We start from the raw sequence: 22,851 nt of genomic DNA, 5'->3' as shown, positions 1-22,851 counted from the left end.
TCTATCTTGGTTCCTAGGGTACCTCCTAGTGTAGGCATCTGCCTATGTTGAGGGCAATTACACTATTTAAAAACCTACATTGTTTGAACATGACCCTTAAAATTAACTACATTCTGGGGTACACCACTGAAGGAACAAAGTCTCTTTCCATACTGGTGGACAGACTGGCCTCATTGCTTCCACCAGCAGAGGTATGCCTATGTATTCTACTTCACCCAGAGCTCCAGGGACACACAGGGAAAGGTTAACTCTTGTCAAGTCTTACCTTGCTGTCTTTAGAACCAAGCCTATTGTAAGCCTTACTGTACACAGTCTGATACAGACATGCAGGTAGCATAACAACAGGCCATGAGATTTGATACAGCAACAGTCCCCAACTTATGGCCCCCAGTGGACAATGGCCATTGGTTGTGAGCCATTCCAGACTTCTGGCTGTATGTGGCATTTTTGTTTTTGCTCTAAACTGCTTACACTCTGGGATCATCCCTTCATCTCTACTCAGAATCTCCTCCTAAGAGCCTCCACAGTCCCTTGCTGTTGGTGGTGAACAAAGAGGAGAAGTTGACCTTCTGCAACTTTTCTTCGTGGGTAAGTCCACAGCAGCCTCTTGCTTTCCTCATCTCTACTTTTTATAGCTTTCTTCTCAAACTCTGTGCCCCATCAACTGAACGGGGTATTCCCAATATGCTTGATTGCATATTCACATCGGTAAAAGAAATAAAAATGTTGGTCAAGTATGTCTGTTTATTCATAAGTGTGTGTATTTTCTTTTCTCATTGCTAAGTGGAGTCAAGTGGTCAGATTTTGGACTCAGAGCTGGGATTTGAGTCCTGATCTATCCTTTACTGGCTGTGATCATGAGTAAAAAGAAAGAAAAGAAAAGAAGAGAAGAGAAGAGAAGAGAAACAAGAAAAAGAAGAGAAAAGAAAAGAAAAAGAAAAAAAAAAGAGCCCTGGCTGGTTTGGCTCAGAGGATTGAGTGCCAACCTGTGAATTAAAAGGTCATTGGTTCAGTTCCTGGTCAGGGCTCATGCCTGGGTTGTGGGCCAGGTCCCCAGATGGAAGCAGGCAAGAGGCAACTGATTGATGTTTCTCTGATACATTGATGATTTTCTCTCTCTCTCTCTTTTTCCCTCTCTTCCCTTCTCTTTAAAAATAAATTTAAAAAAATAATAAAACCTTTTAAAAAAGAAAAGAAAGAGAAAAAAAAACACACCCTTGTGTCCCAGGTTCCTCAATAGTGGAAAGTATGAAATAATACCACCTATTTAGAAAGATTGTTGTGAGGATTAAATACATCAATACACATAAAGTGCCTATTATAAAGCCAGTGCTAATCATTAGCTTTTGTTTTTATTAAGTCATGATGGGGTTCATTGCCAATGATAGGGAGAGGTTTGGGACAGCTTGTTTGTGGTATTACCATGGCAAGGAGATATTTACCCCCAAGAAGCCACAGTAAATTTTCTCGTGAAGACCTTGTGATTGAGGAGGGAAGTGCTAGCACTATTTCCACCAGGCATTGCGGAAATATAGACTGGGAACCTAAGTAAATTTCGTCTTATCCTCCTGGAAAAACTTACATTATGTTACATTCTGAATATTCAGCCTACCAAGCAAGATATAGTATAACCCTAAATACGATCTTACTGGGGAAGATGATGCTAGGCTCCCAGAGTCAGGCTGGTTGGAGTAGAGAAATTAAGATCATGTGGACTAGCTGGCAGTGGTCATCTCTTTGTTCTCAGGCCTAGCCTGAGAGGTGAGCATGGTCTTGACCTGAGGAAGAAGGTTGTCAGAGGATTGTTATTTGGATCAAGTCAGAAAGTGTAGATGAAAGTGCAAAGTGCAGAGCTGGAGGTGGTAACCTGACTCTATAACACTGCATGGTATCTAGTAATGGGCATTACTGTGGCCTGTGTATCCACTGTTGTGCAAGCAGTTATAAAGGGCAGAGCTGAGGATGGTAACCTGACTCCATAAGCTTGTAAGTCACCTGAGAATGGGCATTAGATGATCCATGGATTCACTGACATTATAAGCAGTTATTTGTATGTTTGGGTTGTATATCTCAAAAATAGTTAAGATCCACTGTTATAAAGAACTATGCAAATTTAAGGAAGGGCTCTCTTTCAAGGCATGCTTTTTAAACCATGAAGAATAGATGTTCTATTTTTAAATTATAAAATAACCTTGGACAATTCTCATTAGTGTAATTTTAATTAACACTTTAGCTAAAGAGTAATACATGCAAAAAATGTACACATTCCAGAAATTAAATAGACATCATCCCGATATTGTTCATATACCACTCTCCAATCTGGAGGCAAGATTGTGTGTTTTTCTGGTGTACAAAAAAAAAAAAAAATGTTGTGTCAGCTCCTGTGTTGCAATTCCTTCTGGAATCTATTTTAAGAGACAAGCATTTATCTTCTTGAACTATTAACACCATTTGTCTTCGATTTATAAAATGTCTTCCTTTATCTACCACCCTTCAACAGCCATAGTTATCACTCCCACAAACACATACATATCGCAAGCTGAACTGTTAAATAAACTTATACAAAAATGTCTAGGAGTTGTAAGGTATTTATCTTAAAGCTTTTCCTATTGCTTGTTGAGTGTTTCTTACTATCTGGTTATTATATTTAGTGGTCATTTTAAAAGACAGACAGATCATTAGAATTGTAGTAATTGCCTACACAAGAAACAAATCAGAAATCATTAGGATGTTTCAAAATTCATTTGTATCCAAGTATTTGAGTGAAGTTGTACGAAAGTAGGGACTAATGGTCTATCCTTGGCCTCTCAGTGTGAACATAGCTCTAGTTTCCATATAGGAAATTCTTGGTTCAGAAATCAGTCAATGGTTTGATAAATATTTGGTTCAGAAGCTCAATTTGAACCTCAAGGGATCAAATGTACAGAATAATTTTGACTTATCCCATCTGCCTCCAGGTCATTCCAGGGACAAGCGGTATGTCACTCCCAGGGGAGGCTGACCACCAGCTTTTGCAAGTGCAACTCTCATTTCTCTTTGTGAAAAATCTGGCTTGACTGTGTTTCCCAAATAGTATTCCCTTTCTGAAATGCAAATTCACACTCTTATTTCAAATCCAGGTGAAGACTCAGCACATCAAATTGCTTGTTTCAAGACCAGGCATAGAGTAGCGACCTACCAAGTGATGACATTTTTTAGATGTACTGGGTCCTGAAAAGGTGTTTGAAACAAGAATCAAATTAAAAAATGAGTGGTTACATATGTGTAACCAACTCTGTTGCAAGCCATTAAAATGGAATGTGTCGAGGCCGCCATTTGCTTCATTTCCAGAGACCCTTTCTCTGCAAGCTTGAATGGAGGCCCGGCTGTTTTCTTGGCTGTTTGGATGCAGTACTGCCCGTTCTGTTCGAACTGGGGGCAGGACTCACCTTGGGCTCCCAGTTCAGGGTTCCCACTTGTGAGAAACATGATTGCAGACGTAATTGTTTGACTGCTGAAATATTGCTTTTCAAACACGAACTCTCCTTCTCTCTCACTCTCTCTCTTAAACAAGGTCTGTATCTATTTTATGTGAACCAGTAGTAGTCATAACAGCCATCTCTCTTCTAAGGGAAAAATGAGCTATCAGTTTTTCTCAGGCTTGAGCATTCTCCCACCTGTCCTCAATTTAATGCACAAATGAAAGCACATAAATCTTTGTGACATTTTGGCATAAAGCACCTACTTCAGATGACTCCTTTAGGAAACTCTGAACCCAGGTGTTTGGTTTTTGCATAAACTTTGCAAAATGAGAATTGTAACGCAACTGTGTACACACACATACATACACATGCACCTCCCCCCAAAGGTGGTTGCATATGTAATGTGGAGAGCTGAAGGGATGTGGGTGGGGGTAGGGGAATAACATGTGTGCAAACTTAATATATCTTTTCCTCACCTGAAGTTGGACCCAGACAGTTAAATTATAATTACAGCCCCATCTGGAGGGGGAGAAAGTACAGTACTCCGGTGCTCTGAGCTTTCAGCATGGGTACTCTGTCAGGTAAAATAAACATATCCCATTTTCAGTCTGTGGTCAAACTCAACAAAAGCCATGAAAGATGGGACACTCATCAAGAACCACGTTGTGACATGGTGAGAATGACAGCAACAGCAGGAAGAAAGAATGAAATGGTTAGTTACTTCTCTCAAGCCATATGGTTCAGGAAGGCTGCTCAAGGCTTACCTCAAAGTGGCATAAATCCTTAGCAAAACTCATGGCTGATAGGTGCTGCTGTGAAGTTCGGTGTGTGGAATGTGAAGAAGTCCTTTCCTGGCCAGAGAAATTGGTCCTGAGAAGTGCAGTGACTCAGGCTGGTCCATGGCCATCCTTGGAATATTTTAATCAGATCATCTTCTCTGGTCACAAAGCACTGAGGCTGTAAAACCAGGAATGCTTGGTGACCATGTTCCCTGCCCTGTGAAAGAAGCCAGTCTTTTGCTCTAAGAGAATGAAGGTGGTGCAGAGAGAAGCAGAGAGAAGAGAGGGCCCTGGGTGTACCTGAGAGGGTCCTGGAAGTTCTCTCAGGACCTTCTCACAGGGTCCTGTGAGTTCTCTCTCACACAGCGCAGGAATGATGCGTGGGTTACCAGCCAGCAGTGATCATGGAACGCAGCAGATGGCTCGTCAAAATGCAAGAAAAAACATGCAAAGAGACAGACTAGTTTCTGTGGAGAAGTAGGGACGGAATGGCCACCCCCTCTAGTGGGGAGTACGCCAATCTACCGTCCAAACCTGCTTTTATTGGGCTCATTTTGCATAATAATTCAGGTAAAGTACACTACTCATTAGGAGGAAGTAAGGAACAATATATAACAAGGAACTCTGCGGGTCTATTTTGAGTCAGGTTCAAAGAGCTGTAAGACTTTGAGGAACAAACTAACTTTCTTCTTGGACCCTTCTCATTCAACTGAGAGCATTCTAAACAAAGAAGGTTTCACAGTAATTTACATGTTATTTCTTAGGCCTGATCACCCGGGGAATCCGCCCTTTTCAGCACAGAGCTGCACCACCCTGTCATTGTTTCAGGCTTAGGTGGAGCAAGGGAACTAAGGCAACCAAGAGATAAGGAGATTTTCTTCCAGATGATGAGAACTCAGGCTACGTCAAAGCCGAGGAGCAAGGGTCCATCACCCTCTTTTGCTGCAGCCCCCAAAGTCCTTCTTTTGGGGGCCTCCCATGTGATCGTGCCTGTCTTAGGTCATTCCCCCCTTGGGTAATCTTGCCTGTCTTTGGCTAACCGACCAAGCTTTGGGGTTCAGTTATGAATGAAGCAGCAAAAGCAGCACTCCTGCCAGGAAGATAAGCTTTTTGTCTCCTTGCTGGCTTACAGTTCCAAGGGCGTTCCCTTAGCCTTAGCCTAGACGGGGGTTACAGCTTCTGATACCAGGCAGGGCGGTTCCCAGCACAGGAAGTTCTCTCTTTTTGCTTAATCTATCTTTCAGTTTCTGTCACTCGTTATCAACAGGGCTCAGTCTGATATATCAATAATAAAGTAAAACTTATGAAAAGATTACATTTGTTCAATCTAATAGTATCAATGTTAGTAACAATAATTGCTAACATTTTTTGAGGACTATGTGCCAACTCTTCTCCAAGAATGTTATATATTTATTTTCTTTCACTTAATTCACAACCCTATAAGACAGGAGCAATTATTGTTCCTGTTTTACAAATAAGGAAATTGAAGCACACAAAGGTTAAGATACTTGCCCAAGGTCTCACTGCTTATCAGAGGAGGAGGTGAACTTCAAACCCAGGCCTCAGAGCCCAGTCTTCTAACCATCCGCTATTCACCTGTAGCTAAGTCGAGATGGTGGACAGCACCATCACTCCCCCAACTTGCAATTCTAAATGTTCCTGAGTAGGTAAAGAATGGGGTTAAAGCCAGTGTGTCCAAAGACCACACCCAAGTCCTAAACAATTTTATCTATGTCACAATCACAACGGAGTGACAAATACTGATCTCCTATCAATAGTTAGAGAGACTTCAAATTATTGTAGCCTTTTATTTCCCCATCATTTTTCTCTTTTGTTTCCCCTGAGAACTGTGTTTTAGGGGAAGATGTATATGTGAGCATCAAATGACATATGTGTTGTATGAAGAGAATAAATGGATGAATTTGATAACCCTGGGATACTCAGTGGTTCTCTCAGTGGTCCTCAGACTTGAAGGGGGCTCAGAACCACCTGAAGAGGCTTGCAGAAACCCAGGTTGCTATGTTTCTGATTGGGTTTCTGATGTAATGGCTCTGAGTTAGAGAATTTACATTTCTAACAAATTTCCTAGGCATGCTCAAGTTGCTGGTTTGGGGACCACATTTGAGAACCATTGCCCTATGGCAACTGCAGCTGACTGTTCCTAAGCATATATGAAACATTAGGCCAATTCAGTAAAATAAGTCAGCCAGTTTGATTATTTAGGTGCATTGCTGTTTGTTTAGCCTAGCTGGTCCCTCTTCCCAAATGGCCAAATCAAAGTGAGCATATTTCAGGGGTTCTGAGATTAATAAAATGGCACACAAAGATATTTGAACATTTTATAGCAAGAAAATATTATACTGCTATCTTTTTATTACAGTAATTACAGATTATTATATAAAAATAACTTGAGGCAGTGTATTGCTATTTGTTGTTGAATAAAATCACATTTTTGTATCACTATGATTGGTGCCAAGTGGCTACTAGTCTTTTATAGTATTTGAGTATTTCCCAGTATAATTGTGTACCTGCTTTCACCTGCAACTCATCACAAGAATACAGTGGGGAATGATCTGTTACCATAGTTTCTTTTAGCAGATATTTGTTATGCAAATAAGTTTGGGTGAGTTTAGCTGATGTAATTTTACCCTCTTAATTTAAATTGTTTTCTTTAAATGGACCAAAAATGAGTTTGATTCAGAGAGAGGAATGATTAATTTTGTCCTTGGGACACAATTATATTCTTTGGGGATATCAGGCAAACTGCAGACACCTACTTTTAATGCAAGATTCCAGTTAAAAATGTCCACTCCTGAAATCTTTCTTTGAGCCTCAAAGGTGTCTCAACTGTACTTACACGTTAGTCAGACTGAATAAAATAGGCATGATGCAAAGGAATATCTTCAGGAAAAATTGTTTTTCTCAAGAAATAATTTTTTATTTCTTTTTTGTTTATGAGAGAGATACTGGCCTGTTGTATTCTTTTCCTGTAATGGTTTTGTCATGTTTTAGTGTCAGGGTTATACTGACCTCATAAAATGAGTTTTAAAATGTTCCCTTTTGTTAAATGTTGAAAGAGTATATATAAAATTGTTATTAATTCTTCCTAAATGTTTGGAAAATTTTATCCACGAAACCATCTGAATCTGAAGTTTTTTTGTGGGAAGGTTTTTAAAGATTCAGTTTCTTTAACAGGTTTCTTATTTCTTTTTGTGTTAGTTTTAACAAGTTGTGTTTTACAAGAGGTTTATCCATTTCATCAAAATTAGTTCATTAGCATAAAGTTATTCAACATAACCCATTATAGTTACAGAACAAACAAAGGGGGCCTGGGACAATATACTATTATTGAAAAAAGCCCCCAGGCCTGTCATGTCCGCTACCAGAGGAAAGACGTCTCTCAATGCCAAAGATTCATGAAAAGGAAAGGAAACGTTTATTTAATGCTATACAAACTTAAAGTAGTGACCTAATGTCTTTATCAAAACTCCCAAAGTCCCTTAAAACACCCACAAACAGACACAGTCCTTCCTTCCTTCCCCCTTTGCCCAGTCCAGAGTACCGTATCTCAGGAAAGGAAATAGAAGTCCATGGCTCAGGCAGTCCTCTGGTTCTTAGTTAGTCCTCCATCTCGACTGGGAGACCTCCCTGGGTTCCCGGCACCCTCAGCTGAGTCGCCGGGACCTCTGCTAAAACCAGGTGGTGGTTCCCCCTTCTAAAGCTGCGGGGGTCCCCACTCTGTCCAGGCCTCACGGTTCTCCCTTTCAGGGCTGCGGGAGTCTTCACTCTGTCAAGGCCGCGTGGTTCTCCTCCTCAGGGCTGAGGGAAGGGAAGAGTCCCCACTCTGACAAAGCCGCGTGGTTCTCTCTCCGCACAGTTCTCCCTCAATGGCTGAGGTCCTCCCCATTCTGCTAAAGCCACATGGTTCTCTCTCTCAGGGCTGAGGGAAGGGGAGAGTCCCCACTCTGCCAAAGCCGCGTGGTTCTCCCTCCTAATGGCCGCCAAGTCTGGGTTTTAAATCCCCGCGGCCAATCTTCCTCTGCAGCCTCATTTCCGACTCCTCCCACACTCGGCTTCACATGCCGGAACTCGTATCCTTCCAGGTTTACTGGGCTGCCATCATGAGTCTGGGCAGGTGTGGCCCCATGTCCTGGAGCCAATCTTCTCCGAGCTCCCACACAGGCGCTGTAGCTTGGGGGATCTGCCCCCAGTCACGTCTTGGTGGGGAAGTTACTTCCATTCTCCTGGCTCAGAGATGATCACAGCTATTTAACATATCCATGCAACCAGCCAAAGGCTATGGATATGTTAAATGACCATGCCAGAGGGTAGCTGCAAGGCTGTTGCTATGCAAAACAGATCTCAATGGCCCTGCTCCATTTGTCCCTTCCCTCAACCCACACCCTGGGTGGGGGGTTGGAGACATCTTAAATCTCCTGGACACCTTAAGTTCTGGACCCCATTTCAAATGCCCATTTGGGGTCCCCCCTCTTGGCTGCACCCTGTAACAATTCTTTTTCTAATATGAGCATTTAAAGCTAAAACATTGCCTCTAAGCACTCCTTGAACTATATCCCACAAATTTTGATATACCATATTTTATTATTGTTTAGTTCAAAATAATTTTAAATTTCCATTTTAAATAGTTTTATTTTAATTTATAGATTATGTAGAATGGGTTGCTTAATTTCCAAGCATTTGAAGCTTTTCTAGTTATCTTCCTATTACTGATTTCTAGTTTAATTATACTGAGATGAAAAACATACTCCTTTGAAATTTGTTTAGATTTGATTCTTGCTTCAGCATATGGTCTATTTTAGTAAAAGTTCCATAAATACTTAAAAAAGAATTTATGTTAGGTAATTATGAGGTATAGAATTCTAGATAAATTCAATTAATCGAGTTGGTAAAAAGTTACTTCGTGACAGAAAAAAAAAAATGAAGTATTTCCCAAAGTTTAAGGGGTAAGAGCACACAGTGACTGAGTGCTTGGTCTCAGAACATTAAGGGTCCTTATCTCACTTTCGTCTGCCTGCTCAGCATCTCTATCTGGATGTGTAAGGAGCATTTCAAATTAATACCCAAAGGCACTCCTGATTTCCCCTTTTCCTGTCTCACATCTCAGTTAATGCACCCAGTGCTCAGGCAGAGAATATTAGTTGTCCCCGATCTCTCCCCTTTCCTCACATCCACATCTCCACTGGCAGGTTATGTTCCCTCTACTCTAAAATCTGATTGTTTCTCACTATGTACCTGCTACTTCCCTGGTTGAAGTCCCTGCCAGTTCTTTCAAGGGTACTCTTATAGTGACTTCCTAATGTGTCTCTCTGCTTTTTAAGAAAATTTTCTCATTGTCCTTCTCCATCTCTAGACCCTGCCACATCTTGCAACAGGGCATGCAGATTTTTTTTTTCTCCCATAACAATCAGAGGTTTTTTTTAGGCTTAAATTAATTGATTTTTATTACTAGACTTATCATCTCATCCAAGTTATTTTTTAAAAGGAAATCAGATCAAATCACTTCCTTACTAGAAAACAAACAAATATAAAGAATGCCAAGTCTTTCCTTCACACTTAGAATAAATTATAAGGGCCCATGAGGCCCTCATCAATCTGGCCCTGACTCCTTCTCCTCTTTGTCCACATCTCCAGCCACAATGGCCCTCTGGCTCTGCTTGGAAAAGCCCAGATCATTTTCTCCTCAGAGCCCTGGCACTTGTTTTCCCCTCTGCCTAGATTGTTCTTCCCCAGGTCTTCACACACTCACTCTTCCGTTTCATCTAGGTCTTGACTTTCCTGTCACCAACTGTTTAAAACCTCATCCTACCTCCACTGTGCTATCATTAGTCTCTATTTCTTCTGGATAAAATTTCCTCATACACCTTGTCCAGAGTGGTTCAGTTGGTTTGAGCATTATCTTATAAACTAAAAGGCTGAGGGCTTGCTTCCAAGTCAGGACACATGCCTAGGTTTCAGGCTCAGTCCTGGATGGAGCACCTATGGGAGGTGACCCATTGACATTTCCCTCCTCTCTCTCTCTCTCTCTCTCTCTCTCTCTCTCTCTCTCTCTTCTTCTTTCTTTGGAATAAAAAAATGTCTTCATAGTACTTATCAATACCTCGTATTATTCACAAAGTCATTTTTAATAGTGTGTATTTGTCTTCTGCACTGGAAGATACATTCCATGAGATCAGCAACAAATTGATATGGTTTATCACTGAAACCTTACCCAGTCAACCAGTGCCTGGCATATAGTAAACACTCAGTAGATATCTCTTGGTTGGATGAATGTATAGCTGGATGCCTGAAGGGTGAATGTTTAACTGAAAAAATGATTGCTTTATGTTCATTTATATGTAACAATTAGGTTCATCTTCCTTTAGGTAACACTGTCAGGTTGATTTATACACTATAAAAGGTTAAACTTCTTAAAATAACCTGTGGCTTTTAATGTTACTAATTCAGGTTAGAGGTGACACCAATTAGTTTGACTTGGTTTTCTTTGAGATTGAACAAACTCCACAGTTTCAAAAGATTGTATACGCATTCATTTCTGAAACAGAAGTATACTGTGTGTGTGCATGTGTGTGAGTATAGTTTTGTGTGTGTGTGCCTAAAGGCAGCTGTATCATATATACCTAACCCACCAGTGGACTGGACTGTGGGCATTGTTGCTGACGGATTAGAATTTAAAGATAGAGAGAGGGTAGAGGAAATTTTTCCTTAGGTGATATTTTTGGCTTTTAGGGGAAGTACTTTTTCTTTCTGATTTTCTTTATAATGTGGTAAACATTGCTATCTGACCACCACCATCAGCAGGATAGGCTAATCCTTTAAAAACATTACCATTAACAATTCTCCTACAACCCTACAAACCAGGCATGGCTATTTCCATTTTCCAAATGTGGAAACTGACTCACAGAGACAACATATGTAAGATGACATGGCTGAAAAGTTATAGAACCAAGACTCTGCCTATTCAACTCTCTGTCTCTAAAGTGGTGCTCTTTCTGATAAAATATATATTGCCTCTTTTTTTATGTTGTGTATGGATAATAATTTAAAAATAACATTTAAGGGTTAAGAGTAAAGACTTTTTGCAAATATATATGTACCTGGGTCTCTTGTAGTGACTTATCTATAGCTTTTTATTGTGACTAGGCAAACATAGATGTTTTAGCATATTCCTTACTTATATGTCCTTATATAATCTCTTTTTTCTGTGTACCTCACTAAATTTCTGCCAGCCTAGTGGAAGAAACAAGATGTTCCCAATGATTTTCAGCATTCAGATATGGCTGTGCCATGAACTGTTCTCATCTGATTGTTTTTATGTTGTTGTGTGATGTTGCTTCAGACCAAAAAGCCCTTTGGGGTCTTCTCTGATGCCAGTGGCCTGTATATTCATATAGTGTGTGCTTTTACCTAATTCAAGTGTTTGTTCCCTCCCCAGAGAAGCCTTCCCAAATGCACTATCATCAGCACCTTCTCCTCCATTTACTTTTCTTCATAGCTCCCATCACTAACTGATCTTCAGGTTGCCATTATTCAGTCAACCTGAGTATCAGGTGTCCTAGTCTGAGTTGATTTCAAACATAGGTTCTCAGCAATGACAGGATAGGTTAGCCTATTGATTCTCAAACTTTGCTTCTACAGTTATTAGTGTCCAGTAGAGGTGGGCCTAAGAAATGCCTAAGAAGTTACCACCACTAAAATGTTATAATGGTAATTTCCCAGTGCAGAGAATGAAACAATATTGCTGAATAGACTTTTTTTCAACTGCTGAGCATTCTCCTCTTCCATAATTTCCTTTTAAAATCTATGGTGCTCTCTCTCTCTAGCCAGTGTAGCTCACTTGGTTGGAGTATTTTCTTGTGAACCAAAAGGCTGGGGGTTTGATTCCCACTTAGGGCACATACCTAGGTTTCTGGTTCGATCCCCAGTAGGGGCACATATAGTGGAATTTGTCACACATTTAGTGGGAGGCAACCAACTGATCTTTCTCTCACACATTGATGTTTCTCTCTCATTCTTCCCCTTTCTCTCTCTCTGAAAATATCAATAAATATATATATTTTAAAATTATTTAAAATCTTTGGTGCTACCTATCTCTTTAATAGATTCAACAGTAACAAATGAATTTTCTAGGAGAATTATGGGACCAGGCACATACATTTTGACCACACATTGCTTCTGAGGGTGCTTTTTCAGGCTCTGAGAAGGCAGCAGTGGATGAAATTAAGTCCCTGCCATCATAGAGATTGTTTCAATCCTGTTGGAGAAAAGGATGATTAAATTAAAAGTACAACATTTAAGACTGAATTGTTAAATTGCATATCAATAACATAGCCATAGTTTTAGCTAGAAAAATTGTTCCTATGTCATGTACTAGAAAAAATGGTATCAGTGTTTCCTGGGGTTCTTCAGAGAGAACGTAACTTCCAGATATTCTTTCCCTGAGTGTGTTAGGGAATGCTCATGTTGGAAGAGGGGTCCCTCAGCCCTGGGCTCTGGGCTGAGTCTGGTGGTTGGCATCCATGATATTGAGCCTGGGATGTGTATTTTAGTGACAAATTCCACCAACCCCTGGTGCTTATATTTGTTTACTTAGCTCATAATAAATAGCTTCAGATACAGTGATTCCATGTGAATACAAACAGTCCCGGCCTTTAGAAAACTCTCTAGCAAAGCTCTGGGAGTACATGTGTGTTTAGGGGTAATCATCTCCAGGAAACACTGTCATCCTACAAATTGTCATTGCTGTCATCTTCCTATGAAATTTCTCATCCTTTTGAATGCTCATAAATGAGCATTTTCATGCAGAATACATCGTTTTGAATTGAATTTCAATAACTCCTCTGGTGGCCGCCTGCCAGCCTGACAATGTCTGTCCTTGTGAAATGAGCCTTGGTGAGTCTGTTTGGAAGCATGCTAGCTTTGGTTTTAGCAACAGGCTAGGCTGAGTCCAGAAAATATTTTGCGATATTTATTTTCATAGCATGAATAAGCAAAACACTCAAGAAAGTGCTGATGGGTCTCTAATTCTCAAACTCCAGCTTAGAAAATAGAAATTCAGATTTTCTATTCTACCTCCCAGCCCCACCTCGTTCTTCCTCTTTTCCAATGGGGGCTGATATTGCTGGCTTTGGCAGAAGCGGGGATGTGTTGAAATGCTGTAAATTACAGTTAATGTGATATGGTTCTGTTTATCCCAGTCCAACGCTGTTGAACCTACCAATTTTTCCCTTCTTGGCTTCCCATGAATTAAGGCAAACAGAGGATAGCCAGTTGGAAGCTGAACCATTTTCCTTTTCAGTTAGAGTAAAAGACAGACATAACTGATGAATGCTGGCCCTAAAGAAAAAGTTTTTTTGCCTTGAAAAGATATTCAGGAAAAGCCCAAGACATAGCCCTATTTACTTCAGAAGAAAAGGGATTATGTTCAGAGATATACAGAATCGAAAGCATGATTCAATTTTCTAGGGGAGATTCACACTAATAAAGTTAAAGTGGAAAATGTCGATGACATCATAACTATGAACTGAGTTCTAAAGAGACAGCTGCCATCTTTGAGTTTCTCATTCACAACTGAAAAGATCACCACAAGCAGATGGTCACTAATAGGGCCTCATTGCCTCACACACCTGACTCATTAAGAGTGGTGTACCTTCACGTGCAAGACTCTTAGATGCAAGTAACCCAGGCACTCTGGCTGTCATTGAGCAAAATGACCAATAATGTGAATAATGTGAATAAATTGTTCAACTGCCAATCACTGGGTTTGTTGGGAAGATATGCATTCATCAGATTTTTATTAGAAGTCTGAGAAATGACAGTGCTTTGCTTTCATAACAATTGGGGTTTTGAGAAGGGGCTACGTTAGGACCATGGGGTTCTTTGGAGGGAAAGTAAGAGTAATTCACATATGTGGTCAAAACTAATAATCATAAATAATTCGGGAAAAAGCATCAAATTGGGCATTTATAGATCTGGTGTGCCTTGAATATTGTACAATCCAATTTGTGTTTGCTTAAATAAACAAGGCTGAATAGCAGTGACTTTAAAGAACAGTGGGGAGAAATATAAGAAAAAATTCATTCTATCCCACTGTTAATAATTGGTTTTAAAAACATGTGAAGGGTGGTTAGAAAAATGTGTTGTAAGCTTTGGAGGTTGATAATAAGCACTTTAGAGTTTTCTTAAACAGAGGCAAATGATGTCTTGTGTGCATGAAGGGAGAAATCAGCCCTCTACAAACTCCCCTCTACCCTCCATGCAACTTTTCTGTGATGGACTTGCCAACTCAAATTTGTTACATTTGCTACAGTGTTGCAAATTTATATATATTCATTTAACAAACAGAAGACTTATGATTTGCCAGATACTGTTTTGAGAATTTGCAAAAACATCTAAAACCTCATGACTAGTCCATGAGTTAGGTGCTCATATTTTCTTCTTTTCATTTGGGAAAATAGAAGTATCAGGAGGTCAATAACTTCATTCATTGACTCACTAGGCATTTACAGAGCTCTTTCTAAGCACAGACATTAGGTCCCAAGCTACAGCAGGACTCTAATTTGGTCTCCACCTTTCAGGTATTTTTGGAATGGTAGAGACATCGAAGTGAGAACTCATGATAGAAAATGGCACATAGGGTGATAAAAAAAAACTATGTATAAAAATCCCTCCCTTACACTGCAACACTTTAATGAACCACTAGCATTGAGTACTGATTGTATGTGCCTTACTTGTATGTGCTTAGATATACCATGAGTTATCTCACTTCACTCTGACACCAACCCTGTGGCATAGTCATTCTTTCAACTAGTACCCACTAAGTATTAGTCCCAGGAGAGGCACAGTGCCCACTGTCATGAGATTAAAGTTTAGTCAGGGAGACTGACATTCATCAAAAATATCACAAAATATAAATGAGATAATACAGCTATGGTACGTGCTACCAAAAAAGTGACAAAGAACTAAAGGAGTACACAGTGGGAGGATTTGAGCTCACTGGGGAAGTCTGAAGAGGTCTCTCTGAGGATGCAATCATGTGAAGGATAAAGAGAAATTCAGCAGGTGAGATGGGAAAAGTATTCCAGCAAAAGAGAACAGGACCATGTACAGAGAACTGGATGAACTCATTGAAAGCAAGTCAGGAGAACTCAGTGTGGTATGAGCAAGGAGAGGTCAGATCCAGAAGGCCTTTGCAAACCATGAGGGAAGGAAGGTTGTGCTCACCACAGCACTGGGAAGCCACCAGAATGTGTAGCACTTGGAGAATAATGGTGCTGATTGGCATTTCTAAAGACAACTTTGGCCATGTTGTAGAGAATGCATTAGACTGGGCCCAAAGCTAGAATTTGAGAGGTTCAGTCTCCAGGAGAAAAATACTAGAGTGGTGGCTGTGGAGATATATAGAAGCACCAAAGTTTGAGAGATTCTTTGGGAGTTAAACTGCATGTGGTGAATATGCAAATGGTTCAAGGGTGAACCATTTTACAGATGGAAAAACAATGGATGGGCAGAGAAGTTGATTAACTGTCCTGTGGGCACACAGCTAGGAAGAGAGTCCATCTTCACTAGAGTACTTGGTCTGCTAAGTAAGCACTGTTACTCTCTGTTCTATGAGAACAAAGAAAAGGAAACCAGGAACCTTGGTCGAGGAGGCTGAACAAAATTCTAATGAAAAAATATTTGGTCTTAGTTTTGCAGAATGAGTAGGAGACAGAAAATAAGGGCATTCTGGACAGAGGGAATTGTATAAAAGCAAGCAAGATAAGGGAACTTTGAGGGGTGAAGAAAACTATGCCTTGATTATGGTGGCAATTGCAAAAGTCCATAGATTTGTCAAAACTCACCAAACTCACTTAAATGGACCATTTTAATAAGCACACTTGGTGCCCAGGTCTTGGTCTCTAATACCTTTGTGCTCTAAAAGGGACCAGTGGTTCTCAAAGAAATGGCTGATTCTGGGGCTGGAGTAGGTTTTTACAAGATGAACCTAGAACATTTTGTTGTGCCAGAAAGTAGTGATTTTTTTAATGACTGGCATATAACAAGGAAATAATAGCCAACTTGAAAGGGTTCCACTGGCAAAATCTGGGAAAATTTGGTCACCAAAATAATTAAGAATAGCAATAAATTATAAAATATGAGAAAAACAGGAAATTGTGAATTTGTACTACTAATAAATACATATATGAGTAGGAGGGGAGATACTATATATGAAAGACAGCTGAATGTGGACTGGTAAGTGTGGAGGCAGTGCTGGAGTTGGGAAATCATCTTCTTGCATCCACTGAAATATGTTTTGTTCATGCAAGAATCATCAAAGGACACAAAATCCATGGGAATATTTTATTTAATTTTATTCATGTACTTATTTTAATTTTTTACTTTATTCTTATTGTTGACACTATTGCAGATGTGTCCCCTTTTCCTTGCCTTTGACCCTCTCCACCTGCCCCCTCCCCCTTTCCTCTGGCTATTACCACACTGTTGTTTGTGTTTATGAGTTTTACATATGTTTTTGGCTAATCCCTTCACTTTCTTTTATCATGGGGATATTTTAATGAGGAGCAGGATGTTTAAATATTGCAAGGAATCTTCCCATAAATTGCTTATTAGTTGCAAGGGACAAAGTAGTAACCACACAGTGGAGAAACTGGATAACACTTTGGGTGATTAACATCAGCATCACCACTGGGGCAGATAGCCAATCTGTGCCTCCAGATGCAATATTCATATCCATAGCTCCAGCTGTTGAATTGAAATAGGACTAGAGTAAAGGATATCAAGAGGTAAGTCTCAGACCAAGAAGAGGAAAATAATGGTCAATGGCTTTATAAAAAAGATACTCACCCTGACTAGTAATCAGTAAAATGCAATCAAAGCAATCCAGTACTGATTTTCTCAGACTGATTCCTGGCAAGGGCACAAGGGAGATAGGAATGTTCATATTATTTACATAAGTGTAACTTGCTAATATTTTTAGAGGTTAATTTACTAGTATTTAACAATATTAAATGTCCTTACCCTTAGACTGAGCATCTCAGGTCTAGGACTTGTTCCTAGAATCCACCACTAATTATATGCAGAAGAACATTTGGTCCAGGGCTGTTTGTGGTAGAAAGCAATTAGCAACTGTACCAGTTATCTATTGCTACATATCAAATTACCGCAAATTTAGCAGCTTAAAACAACACACATTTAGTGTCTCAATTTCTGTGGATCTGGAATCCAGGCACAGTCCAGCTAGGCCCTCTGCTTTAGTCTCTCACAGGCTGCAATTAAGGTGCTGGCCAGAACTGGAGACTCATCTGGGACTCCAATGGGAAAGGATCAGCTTCCAAACTGACATGGTTGTTGGCAGGATTCTGTCCCTTGTGGGCTGTTGGCCAGAGGCTGCCCTTGGTTCCCTGCTATGTGGGCCCTTCTGTAAGCCAGAGAGAGTGTCTGCTAGCAAGAGGCAAGTTACAATCTCTTGTCTTCTAATCACAGAAGTGTTATCTCCTTCACTTTATTCTGTGGATTCACTAGCCAGCACACACTCAAGGGGAGGCAGTTACACAGGGGCACAAATATCAAGAAGTAGTGATAACTGGGGAACATCTTAGACTCTACCCACCATGATGACCAAATGACCATCAAGAACGTCAAGGTTTTATAATGTATGGTAGCACCACACCTTGAGAAACATTTCAGTAGTTAATAAAGGATAATGTTTATATGTGTAGGCACAGACTTGGAGAGATTTCCCAAACCTATTGTTAAATGAATAAAGCAAACAAAGTTATTTTGAAAATAAGTGTGATACCATTTGTTTAGAAACAAAATATTTTTCCAAAATAAAACATGTTTATGTTCTCAAATATATACATGCATGCATTCAAACACAAAGGAAGAAGCTTGGGAGGAGACACATCCATCCACTGATGGTGGTTACCACATACCCAAGAGATGTGGGTTCAGGGTGGAGAGGGGAATAATGAGAAACTTTCTCATTTTATTCATCATATTTATTGTTTGGGTCTTTTTTTTACAGTGGGAATATATTTGTGTATTATATATTTGTTTCCAAAAACATACTTAAACTAGGAAACTGGGGCTTATGTCCAAGAGTGTTAACTTTTGAAAACGTAGCATGCTATACATAAATGTGTCCCAACAGTGCCTTTCTTTTCATTGTGCACATTTTAAAGGCTTGCTTGGTTTTCCATTCCAACTTTTTCTCAGATGTTTGTGACTATGCTTGGAACAAGGAGGCTAATAAGGGCTCTGTTGTCCCAGACTCAGGAGCAGCTTTGGAAATAACATGAGTAGGGCTGCAGTGAGTTGGCAGCTGGATCCTATCGAACACTCTTCTTTCTCAGACTCAAAGGAAGACCACAGTAGCCACCCAGAGTGGAGCCTGGTGCTGCGGGGCACTTCTGGGAGGCCACAGGAAGGGAAGTGAAACAAATACTCCCTTTTGTGGTATGTCTTTTTGTCAGTTCCATGACCCACTTCATCATCAAAAGATGAGCCCAGGCTCTCATGGGGAAGATGCAGTTCAAGAGCCACCGCTCACTGGTGAACTTGGGCCTGCTGCCTCATACCTCTGTACTCAGTGGCTTCATCTGTAAAATGATGATGATGATCTTATTGCTATCATAGGTTTTCCATGGGGAGTAAATGAGCTGATACATCTGAGGCACTTGGCTTAGTGCCCAGGCATATTAAGCATTCCAGGAAGGCTAGCATCTGTGACTGTTGTTGATGTTATTTATTGTTATCAACAAAAGTTGGCACTTACTAAACCCTTTCCAGATTCCTGATCCCAGCTCCATGATAAGGTTCCCACATGTTTTATCTCATTAAATTTCCCAGCCTTCCAGAGTGGAAGCTACTCTAAGGCTAAGAGAGGGAAGTTGTAACATTTCATTTTAATGAGTAATGGATAGACCGCCTTCATTTTGCCTGAGAGCCACAGAATGATTGGGGAACAATCTAGCTGGGGTGCACCATTCACAAACCCTCGTGCTAAGGAGGTGACTACAAGGGGCTTCCTTGTTTCCAGGCACAGCAGCTTCTCTCTCCCAACGAGCTTTGCCTGCTCAAGGGTCAGAGGATTAGTGTGAGCTTTGTGGCAAAGCATTTCTTGAGTTGAGTTTTCTGGATACCCTTCTTTTTCTAAAACTTGTTTTCTGCCCTGGCTGATATGTCTTAGTGGACTGAGCGCTGGCCTGCGAACCAAAGGGTTGCGGGTTCAGTTCCCAGTCAGGGCACATGCCTGGGTTGCAGGCCAGATTCCCAGTAGGGTGCACATGAGATGCAACCACACATTGATGTTTCTCTCCCTCTCTTTCTCCCTCCTTTCCTTCCCCTCTGTCTAAAAATAAATAAATAAATAAAATCTTTAAAAAAAGCCTTGTTTTCTGAAATAGACCTTCAGACTAAAGCTACAAGACTGACAATCAAACAACATAAAATGACAAGTGTTGGTGAGAATATGCAGAAATTGAAGCCATTTTATATTGCTGATGGGCATGTAAAATGGTTCAACTACTTTGAAAAACAGTTGGCGGTTCCTGAAAATGTTAAACATAAAGTTTAGAATATGACCCCGAAATTTCACCCATTGGTATCTACCCAAGAGAAATGAAAACATATATTCACACAAAATCTTGTACACCGATGTTCATAGCACTGTTATTCTTAATAGCCAAAAAGTGGAAATGACCCAGGTGTTTCTCAACTGATAGATGGATAAACAAAAGGAGGTATATCCATGTGGTGGATAAAAAGGGATACTACAAAATGGATGGACTTGAAAATGCAATACTAAGTAAAAGAAGCCAGTAATAAAAGGCCACCTACTATATTTATATGAAATGTCCAGAATAAGCAAATCTACAGAGATTGAAAGTAAATTTGTGGTCGTCTAGGGCTTTTGTATGGGAGGGACGGGCATGACTGCTTATGTGTACTGTACGTGGGTTTTCTTTGCAGGGGAATGGGAATCTTCTAAAATTAGATTATGATGATGGTTAGAAAGCTGTGACTGCACTAAAAACTACTGAATTGTTCATTTTAAAAGAGCTGATTTTATGGTATGTGAATTACATCTCAATAAAACCAGTTAAAAAAATCAACCTGACTTGCCAAGATGCCAAGCTTTTGAAAACTGAATGAATCGACACGTGCGGTGTGCTGTTTCTTATTTGAAAATGTGCAGCACTGGGGAGATGACTTCCTGTAGATAGGTCAGGATAAACTAGAAAGACATTTGAACCCTAAAGCTTGTGAACCTTTAAATGTGCTGGAGAGAATGAAGTAGCTTTGGGCATATGTAGGAAGGATATTCTAAATGAAAGGGACAGTATGAGTCACAGTCCTGAAGTGAAAAGGCAGGCATGAAAAAAACTGACCAACACTGTTGGAATTAAACAAAGAAGACATATTGCATTTCAAACCATACTTACAAGTACTCACATCTATGAACAGATTTTGGATAACTTTTATATTGGAAATCAAAGAGAAAATATAACAGACCTAATTGAAGTTCACCTTGTAAGAAGTATCTGTAGGCCACCTTTATTCTTCCAAGCAAATACATCAATAATGGCTTTGTTGAGAAATTAAATATTGATCTGAAGTTGCTAGGGACACTTTTTAAAACATTAACTGTGAAAAACAATTTAATCTTAGTACATCCACTTTCAGTTATCATTAGGTCTTGCTCTGTGGTTGGATACCTGATTTGGGGTGGTCGCATGCAAGCCGAACTCTTACTGATAAAATGGCATGTGGCATTACTCACAGCAGACATTTGTCCTCTCAGAGAAGAACCTTCCCAGAGCAGATAGCCAGGGTGATGACTGTTTCAGAGCCTCCAGTGGGGCTGATTCATGACAAACTCAGGGCAGACCAGATGGCCTCTATTTATAGGAAGTGTATTAAACAGCTTTCTACATTCTCTCCCCTTCATAGACATGTCACAGCAAGCTTATGATCCATTACATTTTCTGCTTTTGGTTCTCTGCTCAAAAGTCCTATGATTCTCCACATTCACACACTACAGGCAACAATGAGGAATGAAGTATCTCAAGTTCTCATTAAATTCCCATGTCCAGAGAGAACTGGAATAAAGCTCATTGAGAAGGATGAGTCCTGCTCCTACAGAAACTGAATCCAGAGGGAGAACACAGATACAGCCCACAGTTAAAAAGAAATTAGTAGGGGACTAAGGGATGATGGGTGATGATAAAGCTATAACTTGCTCCAGGTGTATAGGCAAAAGTGGGGGGAGGGTGGTAGGCTAAAGAGACTGAGGCTGAGAACAAAAAATATGGTCTCATGATGTCTTTGTGGGAGCCAAGTTCAGTTTCTCTTACCAGCAGAGAGAGAAGTGATCTTTGCTGATTTGAAGTCAGGCAGCAGGAAGGTGTTTCAGGAAGATGGTATGGTGCAGAATTTGAGAACAGGGACTAAGATGTGATATCTAGTAGGACAAGACGATCCACCAGGCAGGTGAAGCTTTGCTTAGGGCACCAGCCAAAGAGGGACAAGCCCCCTGTTCTCTTTCCTCCAAAAAAGAGAAAGATGGACAGACAGAGATGAGGTCAGTTTTTATGTATTTATCCAGAATTTTGAAATCAGAAAATGGTGTTTACATTTTAGCATAACATAGATTTGGGGACTATAAATCTGTTTTGTGTGATGAACATGTATATTCATGTGTATGTGGATGTCTGTGACCATGGGTGGGAGGACAGTATAGGTATGTTATACATGTGGACTGTGTGTGCACATGTGTGGGTGGATGGGTGTGGTTGTCCTGGTATATGTGAGATTTGTATGTACTTGTATGTGTGGCTGCTCTGCATACAAGGGTGGGCAAGAGTAGGTTTATAGTTGTGAGTACCTGAAATACAGTTTATTCTTACATTCTACTTATTGTAAGCCTACTTTTGCCCACCCCTTATGTGCATCTGTGTGTGTCTGTGTGTAGGGGACAACAAAGCACCATAGACTTTTTATCGCCAAGGTTTTGAAGGTCAGGATCTGGCCTGAGATTCTGCCACTGATATTGTATCTGTGACCAACATTACAACTTTGCCACTAACAGATAAATTCCATCATGGGGACCTACCTTAGCCAGGTGCTTTCCACACACAGGTGACATTTGCTGTAAAAATCCAATTCAAAGCAAAGGAACATGAGAATCCATGGTCCCCCAAAGCTGTGGGCTGGAATTCACACCCAGTGTTTCCAGACACCAAGCCCTGCTCCAGCCAAGGCCCCAGAACACAATGACAAGTGGGTTTGCTGAGTTCTTTGATGGGGAAGAAGTGAAGAGGACCTTCAGTGGGGGAATGGTTGAAGGGGGAATACTGAATTGGGACACCGGTGATAAAGCAATTTCATCTGATTAATTGGTGCTTGAGTTCCATAGTTGGGCCAGGCGTTTTGAGAGTTTCTTCCATAACAGTAGCTGAACTGCCCGGAGTGCAGGGTAGGAAAAGTGCAAAGGGGGAGGCAAGCACTCTTCAACATCTCAAAAGAGAGAAATATGGTTTTCCGGACTCACACAGGCAGGTTCCCGGGGCTATCTAAGGATGAAGCCT

This window comes from Phyllostomus hastatus, unplaced genomic scaffold (assembly GCF_019186645.2).
Source record: "Phyllostomus hastatus isolate PE091 unplaced genomic scaffold, TTU_PhHast_1.1 phas_contig_16, whole genome shotgun sequence".
NCBI lineage: Eukaryota > Metazoa > Chordata > Mammalia > Chiroptera > Phyllostomidae > Phyllostomus > Phyllostomus hastatus.
The sequence above is the reverse complement of the archived record's forward strand: the minus strand, read 5'-3'. Positions refer to the sequence as shown.